The sequence below is a fragment of the Lissotriton helveticus genome, chromosome 3_1 (assembly GCF_964261635.1).
Source record: "Lissotriton helveticus chromosome 3_1, aLisHel1.1, whole genome shotgun sequence".
Taxonomy (NCBI): Eukaryota; Metazoa; Chordata; class Amphibia; order Caudata; family Salamandridae; genus Lissotriton; species Lissotriton helveticus.
Genome location: NC_136061.1, coordinates 478,967,417 through 478,986,803, shown reverse-complemented (window position 1 = coordinate 478,986,803; position 19,387 = coordinate 478,967,417).

Here is a 19,387-nt window from a genome sequence, read left to right as displayed (position 1 = left end):
GGGCTTGCGACACGGAGTACTGTGTCATTTTCTAGGCTGCTGTCCATAAGAGGCTTGCGATGCGAGGGCCTGCATCAGGGATGCATCTGCAGCTATGAAGAGGCTGTGAGGACAATGGGAAGGCATTTACCCCCAAGAAAAGTCCACATAGCGAAGGTGATTAGTTGGTTCTGTCAGGAGTTGCACTGTACAGCAGATGAGATGCATCAGTTTTGCTGGTTCCACTGATGGGTAGGCAGAGCACCTTTGGGCCCACTTCCAAGTGTCCAGAACTGTGGTGGCACCACTTACTAGGGTAGGACTCACTGATTGTAGAGTTCAGATGCTGGGATCAAGGTCGATGGAAGCCTGTTGTGTTCCTGAAGCTTCTGATCAGGAGGCCAGACAAATAGCCCTTGGAGTCACTCTGGGTCTTGGCTTTAGAGATGCAGGTCCAGTCCTCACTCAGGCAAGAGGGCAGTAGGTCAGAACAGCAGGGCATCAGTCCTTCAGAGCAGAAGTCCAGTAGACTAGGTGTCCTTTCAGCACCACAGCAGGCCCTCTTTATGTCAGAGTACACAGGTCTAGAAGTGTACTGAAGACTTGGGCCTAAGGGGCCAATTTGTATACCTGGTGCCCACTTTTAAGTGGAGGAAGTGTCTAGAGGTTAACATCCCCTTGAGGTGGTAGGCATCGGCTTCCTTCCTCTCCTGGTCCCAGTTTGTCTAGGGTCACAAAAGACTAGTGGCAAACCCTTTATGAGCGTGCTCTTGCAGAGCCTTTGTGATGTGCAAGTATGGTAGGTGACATTGTTTCCCTCTGGTTAACTCAGAGTGGCCCATCCTTAACAACACCTATTTTGTCTTTGACTCACTGTCTGGGAGCATTACACAAAGACCAACTGACAGCTACATCAAGTTGTGTGACCCAAGATCAGGCTTCAGGCTACGAATGGTTAACACGAGAAAAATACCAACTTTCTAAAAGTGGTATTTTTAGAACTGTGATAAAATATCTAACTTTGCCATTAAAGAGGACTTTTAACCCCTCCGCTGCGCCGAACGTTACGCGCTGGTGTGGAAAAAAATAAATTAATAAATTGTTCCTAATAGAGCTATGGACTTTACAAAATTGAAATTAGAAGCACTAGAATTCTGCCGTAAGATACGTTTAAAAGCATTCTTTGCTGGCAAAGAATATATAAGTAACCTTGAAGCAACAGGTTTGGCAAACAAGTCTAAATTTATTACAATTGGGGGTGGGGTCGCACACTACTCACACACCAGCGGGATCGCCCCTAAGGACTGTGGTAAGTGTAGTTCGTGTTCCGCGATGCATCTTCTTTCGATTCTCTGCTATCTTCGCTATCTTCGCCATCCCTGGACACGTGTTTTGGGGTATTTACCCCTCATCAGCAGGGATTAGGCCGTGTTCTGGGGTTGTCGGTGGCTGCCAAATATTACCAGGTTTAGTACCAGTCAGGCGCGCAGGTGCGAGGTCCCAGGCTCGTCAGCCAACTGCTCGAAGGAGCTTTAACATTACAATTGGAGATGGGGTCGCACACTACTCACACACCAGCGGGATCGCCCCTAAGGACTGTGGTAAGTGTAGTTCGTGTTCCGCGATGCATCTTCTTTCGATTCTCTGCTATCTTCGCTATCTTCGCCATCCCTGGACACGTGTTTCGGGGTATTTACCCCTCATCAGCAGGGATTAGGCCGTGTTCTGGGGTTGCCGGTGGCTGCCAAATATTGCCAGGTTTAGTACCAGTCAGGCGCGCAGGTGCGGGGTCCCAGGCTCGTCAGCCAACTGCTCGAAGGAGCTTTAACATTACAATTGGGGGTGGGCCCGCACACTACTCACACACCAGCGGGATCGCCCCTAAGGACTGTGGTAAGTGTAGTTCGTGTTCCGCGATGCATCTTCTTTCGATTCCCTGCTATCTTCGCTATCTTCGCCATCCCTGGACACGTGTTTCGGGGTATTTACCCCTCATCAGCAGGGATTAGGCCGTGTTCTGGGGTTGCCGGTGGCTGCCAAATATTGCCAGGTTTAGTACCACTCAGGCACGCAGGTGCGGGGTCCCAGGCTCGTCAGCCAACTGCTCGAAGGAGCTTTAACATTACAATTGGAGATGGGGTCGCACACTACTCAAACACCAGCGGGATCACCCCTAAGGACTGTGGTAAGTGTAGTTTGTGTTCCGCGATGCATCTTCTTTCGATTCTCTGCTATCTTCGCTATCTTCGCCATCCCTGGACACGTGTTTCGGGGTATTTACCCCTCATCAGCAGGGATTAGGCTGTGTTCTAAAGAGAAACATAACAACAGTGCAACAGAAGGCACTTTCGGATCTTAAGAATGACAATTCTGTTGTATTAAACAGGCAGACAAGGGGGGAGCCCTGGTCATTTGGCCGAAAGAGATGTACATAAAGGAAGGGATGTCCCAGGTAGAGAACAAAGATTGTTATAGACAAATTAATGAAGATCCAACCAGAGCCATACAAGAGCAGGTTTCAGTGATCGTTAAACAAGGACTAGATCAAGGTTGGCTTGGACCAAAAGAATCTGAGTACTTTTCTAAAAAGTTTCCCAGGGTGCCAGTTTTATACTTCCTCCCGAAGATCCACAAGAGGCTGAACGAACCACCGGGACGACCTATCGTCTCGGGGTGCGATTCGGCTGTAGAGCCAGTATCAAAGTATGTGGACATTTTTTTAGAACCTTTTCTAACACAGGTTCGTTCATACTTGAGAGACACCACTGATTTCATTCATAAAATTGAGACAGTTGAATTTAATGAGCAAGAACAATGGATGGCGACCTTTGATTCCACCTCCTTGTAAACCCAAATATCGCAGGATGAGGCCCTTGAAGTCATTGAGTTGTATCTGGACAAAAGAGAAAGACCGCATAGGGTCCCAACAGAGTTTATTCTCAGCTTGGCGACACTAGCCCTAAAAAAGAATTATTTTAAATTTAATAACTCGTTCTATCTTCAAATCAAGGGGACCACCATGGGATGTCCTTTTGCCCCAGAGATGGCGGTCCTCTACATGGCGCAGTTTGAAGATAAGTATATTTATGACAACAATCCTTTTTCAAAAAATATCACACAATGGCTCCGTTACATTGACGATGTTTGGTGCCTCTGGTCAGACACAAGTGATGAGTTGGACCACTTTTTTGATTGGTTAAATTGCAGACACCAGGATATCAAATTCTGCTATTCCAAAACTCAGACTAAATTGACTTTTATGGATGTGGAGGTGGTCCCGAGAGGAGGACACCTCTCGGTCACTTTACACCGCAATGAAACAGACAAAAACACAATTTTACACTTCGGGAGCTCACACCCCAAAAGTTTAAAAGAAAACCTTCCCTATGGCCAACTGCTGCGCATTCGCAGGAATTGTTCATGCAAAGAAGACTTCGACTATCACGCAGACGTATTTTGTGATCAGATGCAAGCAAGAGGGTACCCTAAATAAAAAACAAGCATGCTAGGAAACGAGCATGGTACACGCCAAGAGAGACATTGTTGGAAAAGAAAGAGAAACCAGTGTTGGATAGGTTAGTCTGTGTGTCCACATTTGGACCAGATACTAACAAATTCAAACAGATAATAATACGAAATTGGCACCTATTAGAAAATATGGAGGTAAAATTGTCGCGTCCACTTTTTGCGATGCGAAAAAGCAGAAGTATCGGGCAGGAATTGGTAAGAGCGGATGTCTTCACTAGGGAAGTAAAAAAAGATCTACTCTCCCAATGGGGAATGAAACCGGTAGAGGGTCACCACAAATGTGGCAAGTGTGTTGCCTGTGCCAGTACCATAGAAGGGACAGAATTTAACCATGAAAACATCAAATGGAAACATTCAAAGTTCACTAACTGTAGGACGAAAAATGTTGTATATGCTGTAGTCTGCCCTTGTCAGAAAATCTACATAGGTAAAACCAACCAACAAATCAACCAGAGAATAACACAGCATTGCTCTAGAATTAAAACGAAAGTGTGTACAGCCCCTATGGTTGACCACTTCATAAAAGAGAACCATTCTGAACATGACATTAAATGGACAGTTCTGATGTCGGTGAACACATCTAAAGTCACTGCAGACATTGACTCTATACTATTGACTAAAGAAGCATACTTAATTATGAAATTTAATAGTGTTCTAACAGGCCTTAATGAAATGTCTGAGCTATCAAGAGTTTTGTAAGAACAACCAGTAAAGGTAGGAACGTGCATAATCCCCCTGGTGGTTAATACAAACTGTTTGACCAGATTGAGTCTGATATAACTGTAGATAAATAATGTATTTACTTAGGCTAATCTGTCATCGGGATCCTCTTATATGAGCACCCCTAATATGAGGAGCCCGCAGAACGTGCAGCAAAAGTGACTATATCAGTAGCGGCCAAAGAAATGGGGCATAGAATGTCTAATGGCTCCTGGGAATAAAGTGCAGTCTCAATATGAGCTCAGCGCCTGAACGAATGTGGTATATATGGACCCACAGCTACTCGTGGTACTTTGAAAGATAATCTCTTGTCATGTAACTGAAATCGGGACACACAATGCCTGGTTTCCATAGAGGCATTACATTGGTAAATAGATTAATTCAATATGCGGGTTCTTTAAATCATAAAGAAGTTTTTTAATTGTCCACCCATGTTGCGCTAGTATTAATGAGCCATATATGCCTTAATATACAGTAGAAACTCTTGCGGTTTCTGTTCGGGACTTCAATTCCCAGCTACCTTTGAGCCACAGTGAACAGGATATTATTGGAACTACATCCGGGTGACCGGACCCAGTGCATTGCTAGTATTGGAGACGCGAATGGTGGAGATTTCAAACAAGGATTAAACGGAGACGTTCCTTTGGGCAGTCGAATGAGAATAGGTGAGAAAGCGCAGTAACGCGACCCCCAGCAGACCACACAGAAATTGGTGCACGGGAAAGTAGCAAACACGGCACTAATATGAATGTCGGTATTTTCAGAGCCTACTAAAGAATTACCAACGACGTGAGAAGAGTCCAGCCGATTCCAGGAAATACATACAAAATAGGAGAAAAAGGGAGCTAGAGCAATGCAAATACGGTCACAGAAAGGTGGCGTTTTTTTCAACCACAAACATTTTTTCTCCCACAGAGCTGCTCTCGCGAGACACCTTACACTGAAGGAACAAGTTTTGAATACCTGCAAGGTATGCTCCAAATGGGGGGTCGTCTGTAATTTCAGACACTTGGCTGCAAATTAGATGAATAGTCAATCAAATACATGTGTCTCTTCCATATAAAATACAGCTTTGCCGCCATTCAGAAATCTGAAGTCACTAAAAGTTCTGCATATAAGAATCACCTATAAGGTATGAGATAAGTGCCATTAGGAACTGATGGAGTCTGTGAGAGATAGGTGGAGGCACCAATAATGATTCGTGTTTATTCATTTCTGTTTTTTAGATTGCACCAATATGCTCTTAATAAGAAGTCCTGATGAAAGCCCGCAAAGGAATTAAACGTGGCTGGGAACGCGTCGGCATAAATTCTTTAATGAGATTAATTAGATGAATTGATTAAGCAGACTATTTGCAGTATAGGAATTGGCAATGATCTGTTATTGTGCTTCTTGAATGAGTTGTATTGAGTAGCAAGTTCTTTGTTTCAAAAAGAAACTTTACTACACATGCATAAATTAATCGCGGTGTTTTTTAATGTATGTTGCAATTTTTGAGTGTATGTTTGTTTATTTGGCATAATTAATTTTTTTGTCTAAAGTCATTTATATGTGTTTTTGTATTCAATGTGTACTTGTGGTAAAAACGGTATCTTTTTCTGAAAAAGGAGAGTTTCCCTATCCAAATGAAGTATTGAAAATAAGAAAACAAGAGGTTAAATAAATAACCCCAATCACAAAAAGAATATGGTGTGGTTGATTTAAAAATTAAAAGTGGGATTCCAGGTATTCTTTTTGTTTATATTATATTATTGGCCCTACCTGGTTCCTGTCATTGGGCTTAAGCCCTGGTTCGACCAACTTTCTAAAAGTGGCATTTTTAGAACTGTGATAAAATATCTAACTTTGCCATTAAAGAGCACTTTTAACCTCTCCGCTGCGCCGAACGTTCCGCGCTGGTACAGAATGTTCTATTGCGCGGGCGGGGCCGGAACGTTCAGCGGACGTGCGCAGCACTACCGAGGTAGTGCACGCGACGTCTGCTGAACGTGCGCCACACGGAAGGGGTTAATTACAGTTCTTTAGACACTAACCTCGATGTGTCTACCTGCTTCCAATTAGAATTGCTTATGTAATATGGTAACTTCAATTTTATCCTATGGGAAAGGTAGGCCTTACAATAATAAAAAACAAATTTAGGAGTAAAACTTAAAAGCACATCTTACTTTTTATAATAACTTCAACCTGACCTCTGGGCTGTTTACAGCCTACCCTAGGTGTGACTTATAAGTATTAGATGGAAGGTATGGGCCTTACAAAAGTTTTATTTTACCAGGTCGACATGGTTTCTAAATATGTCACAAAGGGGGGAGCAGTCCCTTTAGGATTAAAAACTACTGCGTATTTTAAAGTAGTTAATTCCGCTGGTAGAGCGGCGGAATTTATTAAAAATTCAGTGTTACAAGAGTATCGCATAATTACCATATTCCTCCAATTCCGACAGTGGAGTAAAAATTACACTCAGGCCTAATAATTATTTGAATTGTAATATAATGCCCTTGTTATACGGCAGAGGGGATGTCTGTTCTGTTTGTGATGGAATACCTATCTGCCAAACTTTAAATCAGGCCCAAAATATAAAGGTAGGACTCTTAACCAAGCAAAGGCGCAAAAAGTATCCAGCTAGCAAGAGAAATTCTGCAAGCACTGAATTTCCTCCTAAACCAATGGCTTCAGTTGGACCATGTGAAATGGCTGTCTGACTTTGAGAGGATTTTGCATGATACAGAGTGCAAGCGTGCCCCCCTGCAGGATCTCAACTTCCATTTTAGAAGTTAAGTCAGAAGGTATAATCTTTGCCTGGAATGACCAGCTTGGTTTATCCAACCACCAGTTCATCGTGGTACGCCTGAAATTGTGTCTAGGTCCCAATCAACTGCAAACAATGACCTCTGATTGTCGCTTTACATTATCTTGTCACTTTCAGCCCTGAAATTTAAAAAAATCATATATAGGACTCACATTCACCCAACTTATAACCTGTTTGTAACAACTTTCTCTTTCATCGGTCCTCCAAAGCACCCAGCCATTGGCACCATTCCATCTACATACCTTTCTCAGCCATAGCTTCTGTGTCCCAGTGCACCCGCCTGTGAATCTATTCCTTGTCATGCTAGGCACTCCCTTGTAGGGGCAGATCACTGTCACTATCAACTTGGACCCTTACCTGGCATTTTCTTGTCCTTGTTCTTGCCGTGAGGGGAACGGCTGCGCCGGAGTCTCTTTCAAAACGCCGTGAGGGGAACGGCTGCGCCGTGAGGGCTGGGACCACATTTCCCAGGTGCCCCGGCGGCCAGGCGCACATCTGACGCTACTGCTGCGCCCGGAGGCGCTTGAAAAGCGAGGAGCGCCGAGCGCTCACTGGGACGCTGTCACTATCAACTTGGACCCTTACCTGGCATTTTCTTGTCCTTGTTCTTGCCGTGAGGGGAACGGATGCGCTGGAGTCTCTTTCAAAACGCCGTGAGGGGAACAGCTGCGACGCGAGGGCTGGGACCACATTTCCCAGGTGCCCCGGTGGCCAGGCGCACATCTGATGCCACTGCTGCACCCGGAGGCGCTTGAAAAGCAAGGAACGCCTCCCGCCCCCACGGGACGCGCGCGGGACGAGCCGGGCAAAGCCCGGGCAAAGGGCGGGCCATCTGTGGCCATCAGGGGCCAGAAGAGGCTGGGCTGGGCCACTCCCTTAACAACTGTGGCTGAAATTCCCTGCGCTATTGGGAAGTAAGGTGCAAGACATTCTATGATACGGTCAGCCTTTCCATTTCAGTGACTATTTTTGTGTTGAGCCCCATGTATATTGTTCACTACTATTTCTTGTCAATTCATATTGCTATGGCTAAATCAATAACAAAAGGGTGCCTTGGGGGTGGGGGGGTGGGGACCTTGGATGCGTTCTTAAAAAGGGCAGAATCTGCTGTGGCTAAGGAAATAGAAATTTTTGAAAGACGGCTATCTTCAGATCCATCTCTCCAAATTTCCATACTGATAGCTACTGAAAAGTTGTCTACCGGCATTGCTCTCCTGGTTCCCCGAGTGGTCCCCAGGTAGTTAATGGTTCTGTCCAGGATGTAAGCTTGTCAATTTCCATGACCTCTGACTCTTCCCAAATATCTAGCCTACCAACCTCTCCTTGAGCCACACGCACTAGGCAGCTACGTCCTACTCCAGCCATCAGTACCAAAGCCCTATTAGGAAAAAGAAAGGCAACTAATGCCCCCAAGGGCAGTCGACAACAAGCCAAGCAGCCAAGGAATAAAAATTCGGCATCTGGGGTGGGGGTCAAGAGGGAAAAGTAATTAACCAACCTACTGTTGTACTGGCACAAGTAGCTATTGAGAATATGGATAAATCTGAAGAAACCAATTTGGGGGGAAATGCGTCCAAGCTTATGAGGCTATCGGACGACCGATTGAAAGTTTTCATCTTGCCACTTATGGATAAACTAGATAAAATCGATGGCAGACTAAATACAATTGAAAAACACATTGCCCACCAAAAAGTTCCTATGTCGGGGCCTATTCCTCCTGTGGTGAATTCATTGAGTACAATTACAAGTGTAGTCGCAGATCTGGTGGATTCCTTGGTAATTCCTGCACCAGAAATTGCTCCCCCTAATGTTCCTCGTATAGTAGATGGAGTAGGAAGCACTCAGGGAGTGAGATCAGGTCTGAAGGGCCCACTGGGGAGAGCTAACCTACCAGCTCATGCTCCTTCCAGTGAAATATCGCTGCACCTCCCCCCGGAAGCTTGCCAGTATTCGATAATTCTGGCCAACGTCCCCAAGACCCAGGATGGCAGGGAGGAACACTGGTCAGTACTTAATAATAAGGCACTTCACTTTTTAAGTGCTAAAACTGTGATAGGAGCACACTTGTTTGACAATTTGAAAAATGGTGCGAAGGGTACCTTGGGTGGGAATACTAAAAAGACTAAGAGGGGGGGATTGTGTCGTAGTGAATTTTGGGTGTCCTGCACTCGTTGATCATATTTTGAAGCAGGCTGGATCAGCTAGGATAGACCATGATTTTGTTAATGTACTCCCACTGGGTTTTTTCTATCCATTCCCACGTACTGGGGCCTCCAGAGACAGAGGTCCTACCTCCCAGGCAGACTATCCCATCAACCCCGTCGCACTGAGCAACAGATATGAAGTACTAAGCTCACTTGATATGAATGATTGACTCGGTTATGGGAATTATCGGGAACAGGGAACGGTCAGTCCAGTGGTCGATCGCAGTGCGCGCTCACCCACAGAATCTGGCCTAATGGGTGTGATCCCACCCACCGTGGATATAGCTCATAATCTCTCCCTTGGAGAATTAGCATTACCGAATGTGGAGAACGTGCAGGTGGTAAGCGTCAACATCCCAGAGAGACCTAGAGGGGTTGGGGACAAGGGGTCAGTGGGTTCAGCATATACCCTAGAGCAACCAATAGTGCCCATTTTAACTTCATTGCTTTCATGGAATGTGGCAGGCTATAAGAATAAGGCGTCCTCCCTTGACGGGTTGTCTTTTCTTGATGGGAGTGACTTAGTACTCCTCCAGGAAACTTGGTTACATGCTCCGGAGTATAGACCCGGATATCTTAGTTTTAGTGTTCCGGCAATTCCGAGATGTCGAGGGAGAACAAAAGGGGGACTTCTTAAGTGGGTCAGGCAAGACAGCAGATATAGAGTGACACAATTAGACTCTAAAAGTAGTGACATACTGGCTATCCACCTCTATGGGACGGATTGTGGTGATCTTTTTGTTTTTAATGTTTACTCTAGGGGAATGCAGGGGGAAAACCCTCCAAAACAGTAGAAGAACTGGAAACCCTCCTTGAGTCCTATTCAAACAGAGGCAATATTATAGTTGGAGGTGATTTTAATTGTTCTTTCAAGCCGTTGGATGGTAATGATGTGGACCTCACCCTGGAAGAGGATAGTACATGGAGTATCCCTCAGTTAACTATTCCTCCGATCAAAAAATTGACTGAGGCTGCTTTACAGTTAAAAGTCCTCTGTGTTAGCAAAGGGCTACGAGCAACTAATGGCAGAACTGCTTCCGATAGTAATGGGGCTTTTACCTTTAATAATGGTCACAGCAGAAGCCGCATTGACTATATCCTCATTAACAAAGAGAATTGGTCTAATGTAAAGGATATGGTGGTCACAGAAAGGATCGAAAGTGACCATGATCCGCTCACTCTCACTTTCTTACTATGGAAGTCTAAAGAAGTGGCAAACTCCCCTGATAGGGTTGACATTGTTTTAGAAAACAATGCTAGACGCATTAGGTGGGCTAATTGCTCCAAGAGTGAGGCCGCGATTGCAGCTATGAGGGAACTTACCATCCAGGCTACGGGTGAAATGCGAAAATGTTTAACATGCGAGGGGGAAGCGGCAGACTTAATTCCAATTCACTCAGCTTTTTTTTAAAACTTTAGGTTTGTTTTATTAAAAAGGGACCTTTTAAGCAAACCAGGCCTGTTAAAAAGGAAAATCAGTGGTACGGCAAATCATGCAGGATTGCGTACAAAGCATTGGCTTTAACTATTAAAACTAAAGATAGAGCCAGCATCAAACGTGCTCGGGCCCTTTATAAGAAAGCGCAATATGATGCAAAACGCACCTGGGATGAAGAGTACTGGAGGGAACTTTACTGTGCAAGTAGGGAACGCTTGATGTGTAACAAACACACAAGGGATACTAGAGGTCTACCAAAAGCTCAATATTGTGTGTCAAATTCAAAAAGTAACGCATGTATGAACACATGTCTGATCACAAAAGGGAATTAAAGTGTGAGAACAAGACAGAAAATACTCCCATCAGCCCACCATTTGGCGGAATATCGTCATCTGGGATTTTCTGTACAGAGACTGGTATCTGTTAGGTCTCTCACCTGATGATATTGTGAGGAGACCTAAAAACAGATCCTCCAGTGATGAAAAGAATGTATGTATAACATGGCTGAATGGGAGAGGTTGCAGTGAAACAGAAGTGAGAAAAGTAAGTGAGTTAAAATTACCTAGTGTGATGCAAAGGCAAAGTACTTTATTAGGGGGGTCATCGCAGAGGTAATGTTAAAAGCAACAGTATGTGGATAGTATTAAAGCAAATATTACTATCAATCAGATGGATTTGGTCGACATGTTTCAGCCTATGAAGGCTTTCTTCAGGACCTATGGTATGGGATACTACTGCAACAATTACAATACAAGTTGACAATCACTTGATAGAAAAACCACCCTATGGGTGCCTACCGTGTCTCATCTGGTAGGTCAAATGAATTCTCACCTGTATTCAAATAAAAGAGACAGACACGAGACATACATACAACAATATTGAAAAAACAGCTTTGTATATACTGTACAATACATATATTGGCCTTACATCCCATGTGGGGTAAATATAGTGAAAGAAAAAACTCACCCAAAAAGTTTATGGGGAAAGGCCTCGCCTCGCCTGGCACTCGCTCAGGACAATAAGAGGCCCCGCTCTGAGGAAATAGAAAGGTAACACCATTTCCATTTTCAACTGTCGTTCCATATTCATACTAAGAATTCCTCAAACTACCTATTTTAGAACAGAAAGCAGTGGACAAAAGGATGTGGTCTAAAGGCCAGTCAAGGCTGACCAATGACACTCAGCAAGCATTCTGAAAAGTATGTGTTGGCAGAACAAAGAGTATAACCAACAAAAATTAGTCAAAGAAAAAGAGGTCAGCACAGTACCCCAAGGTCAGCATTCAAATGGAGTCACTATGGCGGACTCAAGCTCCTCCTGGAAGGGAAAGGCAAAACCCACCTGTCCGTCGGTACCTCGGGCTTCGACTGAGCCGGGGGGGAGGTACCGAAGTCAAGGTAGACCATGCCTTTATAGCCCTCCGGCTGACCAAAGTGGAAACCGCCAACCATGGCCCGTGATTGGTCAAGAAATGTTGTTACTGTCAGGGCTGTATTCATAATATGCAGTGGCGGTTATTAATTTCATATTATTTATGATGGTTAATGCTGCCCAATTACAAAAATTGGCAAAAACACGGTAAGATTAATTCAAGGATAGCATAACTTCCTAGTCCGGTCGACATAACCTGTCCTTAGGGCCTATTGGCTGATATGGCACTATAGGTGATACGATTGGCCCGCACTTGGACCAATTGGATACCGCCATTATCGGCAATGAGACGCCGTAATCCCCAGTGTATCTGTAGTCTATGTTCAAAAAAGAAATGTTGGAAAAATCGCCCTCTGTCTGGTACCTGGAAGCCATGGACCATTCGGCTATAGGACCAAAATCACTGGTGCCATCGTGCACAATGATTTAGGCTGGCTGCGATAGAAAATCTGAATGGTAGTGTCAAGGTCTAAATCTGTATCCAAGGGATTTCATCTGACATAGCGCACTGCTCGTAGGGGTATTACAGTGCACGAGCGCTCTGGGTTGTGCCAACAGTGATTCGTTTAGCGATACATTTGTGGGGCTAAATATTGGCACTGTAACACTTACACCATCATTCTATCAGATCGCGGCTACTTGAGAACGCCCGGACCAATCAGCTGTCTGCTTTCAACAGCTCCAACAATCGGGGTGTTCCTTTCAGATTTTCTATCTTATGTCCATGGCTTCCAGGTACCAGACAGAGGGCGATTTTTCCAACATTTCTTTTTTGAACATAGACTACAGATACACTGGGGATTACGGCGTCTCATTGCCGATAATGGCGGTATCCAATTGGTCCAAGTGCGGGCCAATCGTATCACCTATAGTGCCATATCAGCCAATAGGCCCTAAGGACAGGTTATGTCGACCGGACTAGGAAGTTCTGCTATCCTTGAATTAATCTTACCGTGTTTTTGCCAATTTTTCTATTTGGGCAGCATTAACCATCATATATAATATGAAATTAATAACCCCCACTGCATATTATGAATACAGCCCTGACAGTAACAACATTTCTTGACCAATCACGGGCCACGGTTGGCTGTTTCCACTTTGGTCAGCCGGAGGGCTATAAAGGCATGGTCTACCTTGACTTCGGTACCTGCCCCCGGCTCATTCGAAGCCCGAGGTACCGGCGGACAGGTGGGTTTTGCCTTTCCCTTCCAGGAGGAGCTTGAGTCCGCCATAGTGACTCCATTTGAATGCTGACCTTGGGGTACTGTGCTGACCTCTTTTTCTTTGACTAATTTTTGTTGGTTATACTCTTTGTTCTACCAACACATACTTTTCAGAATGCTTGCTGAGTGTCATTTGTCAGCCTTGACTGGCCTTTAGACCACATCCTTTTGTCCACTGCTTTATGTTCTAAAATAGGTAGTTTGAGGAATTCTTAGTATGAATATGGAACGACAGTTGAAAAGGGAAATGTTGTTACCTTTCTATTTCCTCAGAGCGGGGCCTCTTATTGTCCTGAGCGAGTGCCAGGCGAGGCGAGGCCTTTCCCCATAAACTTTTTGGGTGAGTTTTTTCTTTCACTATATTTGCCCCACATGGGATGTAAGGCCAATATATGTATTGTACAGTATATAAAAAGCTGTTTTTTCAATATTGTTGTATGTATGTCTCGTGTCTGTCTCTTTTATTTGAATACAGGTGAGAATTCATTTGACCTACCAGATGAGACACGGTAGGCACCCATAGGGTGGTTTTTCTATCAAGTGATTGTCAACTTGTATAGTAATTGTTGCAGTAGTATCCCATACCATAGGTCCTGAAGAAAGCCTTTATAGGCTGAAACATGTCGACCAAATCCATCTGATTGATAGTAATATTTGCTTTAATACTATCCACATACTGTTGCTTTTAACATTATCTCTGTGATGACCCCCCCTAATAAAGTACTTTGCCTTGGCATCACACTAGGTAATTTTAACTCACTTTCTTTTCTCACTTCTGTTTCACTGCAACCTCTCCCATTCAGCCATGTTATACATACATTCTTTTCGTCACTGGAGGATCTGTTTTTAGGTCTCCTCACAATATCATCAGGTGAGAGACATAACAGATACCAGTCTCTGTACAAAAAAACCCAGATGACGATATTCCGCCAAATGGTGGGCTGATGGGAGTATTTTCTGTCTTGTTCTCGTTCTCACACTTTACTTCCCTTTTGTGATCAGACACGTGTTCATACACGGGTTACTTTTTGAATTTGACACACAATATTGAGCTTTTGGTAGACCTCTAGTATCCCTTGTGTGTTTGTTACAGTTGGATTGGGGGATAGGATACTTTGGAGGTCTTTAAATTGTTTCCCCTATAGACCCTTCCATACACTTGTTTTTTGTCAACGCTTGATGTGTACCTTCTGGGACATGGTGAAATAGGGGAGGGGAGTTCAACGGGGCTAACCAATAAATTATGTTTAGCCCGATCGTTGGGTTTCCCATTATGCTATCCAGTTTTCCTCTCAAGAGTCACCAATGGAACCCAGAGATGCCCCGGTGTCTCCTAACTTGGGTATTGTTCCCCTAAACTTCGAAAAAATTGAAGTGAAAAAGGTACTAAATTCCATTCCTAAGGTCAGAGCACCAGGATTAGACTCTATTCCTGCTGACCTCTTTATGCATGATACAGAGCTTTGGGTACCCTACATTCAAGCGCTAGCTAATGGTATTGCCAAAGGCTTGCCAGTACCAACTACCTGGAAGGGTGCTGAGATCATTCAGATCTTCAAAAAGGGGGAGCGCTCTGATCCGGGTAATTACAGGCCTATTAGCCCGATAGACTGTATTCAGAAAGTGGTCGCGAGGCTTGTTCTACAAAGAATCCAAGGCTGGATTGAGGAGGAAGAAGTTCTTTCTCCCCTCCAGGCGGGATTCCGTTGTCACACAAGCACTATAGATCAGGTTTTTAGATTCGTTTTAATTTATTGGCGGGTGGTTGTTCTTGGTGGAGGAATGATATTCGCGGCATTCGTCAACCTTAAGTCGGCGTTTGACTTGGTGCCGCGAGATAAAATGTGGGCGGTCTTCGAAGCACAGGGCATGCCAGCCAATATCTTGTCCTTCCTTAAAAAGCTACATGAGGACAACTTTGCTCAAATTAGATGGAACCAGCAAGGTAATGTGACTGATAAATTTCCAATTGTGAGGGTGTACGCCAAGGATGCGTTCTGGCCCCGACACTTTTCTCACTATACATCAACAGGGTGATCAGCTACTACGCGAATTATCCAACAGACGCTCCCAAGCTGGATGGTAAGCTGATCCCCCTGTTGATGTTTGCTGACGATACCCTCCTGATCTCTAAAACGCAGCAGGGACTACAAAAGGCCATAAATGTGTTTGAGGTCTTTTGTAAGGATCATGGACTTGCAGTGAATGTTAGTAAAACTAAATTTATGGTCCTTCATAAGTCAAGACAGGTAAGAGGGAACGTGGCCATGAGCGGGGTTAGACTTGATCAAACCGGGGTGTTTTCCTATTTGGGAATCACCCTCGCCTCGAAACTAGTTTGGAAACCACATCTTGCCCATCTGGAAACTAAGCATGCCCAACTGACAGGCGCCCTAACTAAAGAAGTACTCCTCTCCCATACTAGACCCATTTTGCCCGTTTTGAAAATATATGAAGCAAAAATAGCCTCAGCTACTCTGTACTGGGCCAAACTGAGGGGTTTCAGCAATCTTACTCACCTTACTAGGGCTCAAAATAAGTTCTTCCGTGGGATCACGGGTCTACCGGTTTCAACCCCGTTGATTCCCCTTTTCTATGATCTAGGCTCTCAGCGTTTGGAGGATAAGGCTCGCTACAGACCGGTGGCGTACTGGAGGAGATTGTGGGTAACTCCAGAACTCTCTCAGTACGCAGAGGCCTTCCTTGATGTTCTTAACGCTGATAGAGCACACCAAATTCATTGGTTCCAGGAGGTTAAATCTATTTATTCAGCCATGGGTCTGGTGAATCTGTGGGTGGACCCTACTGGTAGTATTTTTCCACCTAGAAAAATCCTAAAAGATCTTTATTGGAGATTGGTAACATCGAAGAGGTTTGGTTCAACTATTGGTCCCTCTTTGTCTGCAGACTTCTTGGAACTCAAACATCTACCTGCTCTTTAAACTCCTCAAAATACTTCTCTCTCCTTTAAGTCTGCCGTTACCATTGAAGTCTGATATCTTGCCATTTCAGTTGTAGTTTGAACGCCCTAGATCTTGGCATTCCTAATTCTTGTCAGCCGAGGCACAACCCCATATCTTGTGCAAGACCTTCCCTTCAGCCACTTCTGGCATTCATTTAAACAAGCAGCACATGGCATATTCTAAATCAAAACCTGCAATGTTAAAAGGGAAAAAATGCAAAGCATAACCTGGTTTAATGTGTGACAAAACCATGCTGTTTTGTCCTGCTGTTTTGTAGAGCGTGGCAATCACAATTAGACAATTATCTGCTGCGAGCAACATAAATATATACTGTTGGAGCGTTATACAGTTTGAATTAGGTTACAAACTAGCAATCGTTTATAAATGAATAAAGAAAACAAATGTATGCGAATATATTATCTTGCTGAGTAATAAAAACAAAACCTTGACTTGGTCCTGCTCTTCTAGCACTCAGTCATGAATCAACTTTTGAGAGTTATGCAATTGCAAGCATGTGTACGATACACTATTTTATTTGCTCATCACAGGCTTTTACAAGCTCACATAATAATAAAAATATATTGCCCATGTATTCCCCATTTCAGAATAAAATGCAAGCGCGTCGAGGAAATGTTCGTAAACCACTGAATGAAGATGAGTTTTCAATTGTGAATACAGTGTCTACGAGCAATTGTTGCTAAATCCAACAAGCCTTTTTTTTTATATGTGAACGAGCTTCATAATTGAAAAGTGTGATTCTGTGTGTTTGGTGGTTAAGGCTTTATGTCTGTGTGAATAACATAATTTGAGGGTTTTGTTAGAAGGTGAAGGTGGTTGACTGAATGACTCGATGGATGAATGAGTGGGTGAGTGATTAGGCTCATGAACAGATGGATGAATGATTGTGTGATCTGACGTAACTGGGGTGGGGATAACTGAAGCATTACTGTGCACCACTACGAGTGCCTAGATTGCCCCTTGACTGCGACCATTCATGAACCTAATAATCATTTTACCCATTGAACCATCGTTCAAATGGTCTGTTTTGCAATCTTTTTAAACATTCACTCACCTATCGATCTCTGCTTTCAATTGACCTGTGTACGCACTCACCTATCAATCCATTTAGGCACCAAATCATTCATCCTTCATCCACTCATGAACTCTCTCTTCCATCCAGGTACCCTTTGATTCATTTTAGATTTCACGCACTCAACAGGCCAATCAAAAAAAGGGCACGAACACCTAAGAGCATGTGTGCTGAGGTATGAATATAATAAAGACATGAATTAAGAGTGAAAGTAACAGTATTGCATTCAGATTATTGATGGTCTGGCATCAGTAGAGCTTCTCCATTCATGCTAAATATAAATAGACCGTGCTATTTCTTCACGTGGGCCTTGCTATTGTACTGTATTTCTCTGCAATGATTTGTGGTAGCCAAAACGCATCCCATATGTCCTTTGCACACTGCGGTAGATTCATATCCTGCTGTTCACTGCCTTCCCTAGCCCATGTCTGGCCTGATGTGAAGCGGGTTTTTCACAGCTGTCTGACAATGTTCCTGGCTTCACATGTTCAGACCATCATTTATGTGCATTTGTGATGGCTTTAGTCAGCAGGCATGCGTCATCGCAGGAACAAAGTGCATGGGGATTCCTAGCTTTTTCCAGTGATGGCTGCCTGACTCCATCCCATGGAGTGATCGTGTGTTTGTCATTACACTGCCCCCATTGTTCTCCCGGTGAAGAGTTTAGCACATGTTCCCGAGGCGGAGACTGACAGCTCCGTGGAGGCACATCGCACTGCGAACCTTCAGTAAATGCTGACTATAATGCGTCGTGTTTGCTATCTACACTTATTATTTACAGCAGCGCTGACATAATATTCCTGAAGGATCCCTTGTAGTATTAAGTGGTGAACTTGATTCGTGGATGAAATATATGCAAGGCAGGAACACACTGACCCATGATCGAGCGCTAAATCCAGTTAAGTGTCAAGTTAAACAGTGGCATGTTGCCTTTCCGCTGCATATGAACGGGCTTTACTAAGGACTCTAAGAAGCACACGAGCGGACATTGGAATCAATGGCCGTATCACGTGCCCGTGTTCCAGCTAGCCGGAGCACAGAGGATCTGTGCGTCACAGGGCAGGTCCTCGGCTATAGTTCTTTAGACAGCGAAGATATTTGTGGTTCGCACCTGATTGGGGACGCCGGGCTGAACTGGAAGATTGCTGCCACTCTTTACGAAGTGCCGACTAGTCCGGGGGCCTGCGTTTTCTGTGGTTTGGATCAATATATGCAGTAGTTTTAACTGCACCATGTGCTGCTTTGTCTTTAATTAAATCTATAGAGACAAACTGTCGAGGGCGTGCTCGTTCTGTGAGCATCTACACATTTATGAAAGACATGCAAAGGCTTGGAAAATGTAATGATTATTCAAGAAAAATACATCCCCTTACTCTGAACTTTAGAAGCAGACATTTTGGTTAAGAAGTAATGGTTTTCTATTGAAAAAATGGAAGCAAACGCAATGCAGGTCATTTCCTAATGCTGCCATTTTCAAAAGGATAGATATAATGTGATCATTTTTCTGAACATTATATATCTATATTAAATGAAAGATAGCAAGCCCAACATGGTTGATCCAATTCAAGGTCCCTCCTAAAAGGATAGACACAGTTTTCTTGCTGATTGAAAATTTGCACAATTCTTATTAGTCCGTAATGTGAAAGTTTAAAGTTTTTGTGATTAAGACACTTCGGCCCTCCTGTACAAAGATTTCATTTATGGAATCATAAATTGCGACAAATAACGAGACACAATTGGCAATTCCTTGAATCGAATGTACAAAACAGAATTGTTAGAAGAGGTCGCAATTTGTGCACTGACTTCTAATGAATCGATATGTTTTTGAGAACCTACCTGTGTATTAACCGACCTAGTATTCATAGGTTGGTTCTCGAAATACCGATTCATAGTGGTTCGCAATTCGACCTACTTTAAAAATATGAACAAGACAGGTTGTACATTGAGACCAAATACAATTGGCTGCAGTGACACGTTTGAAAAAAAAATTACGCAAACCGGT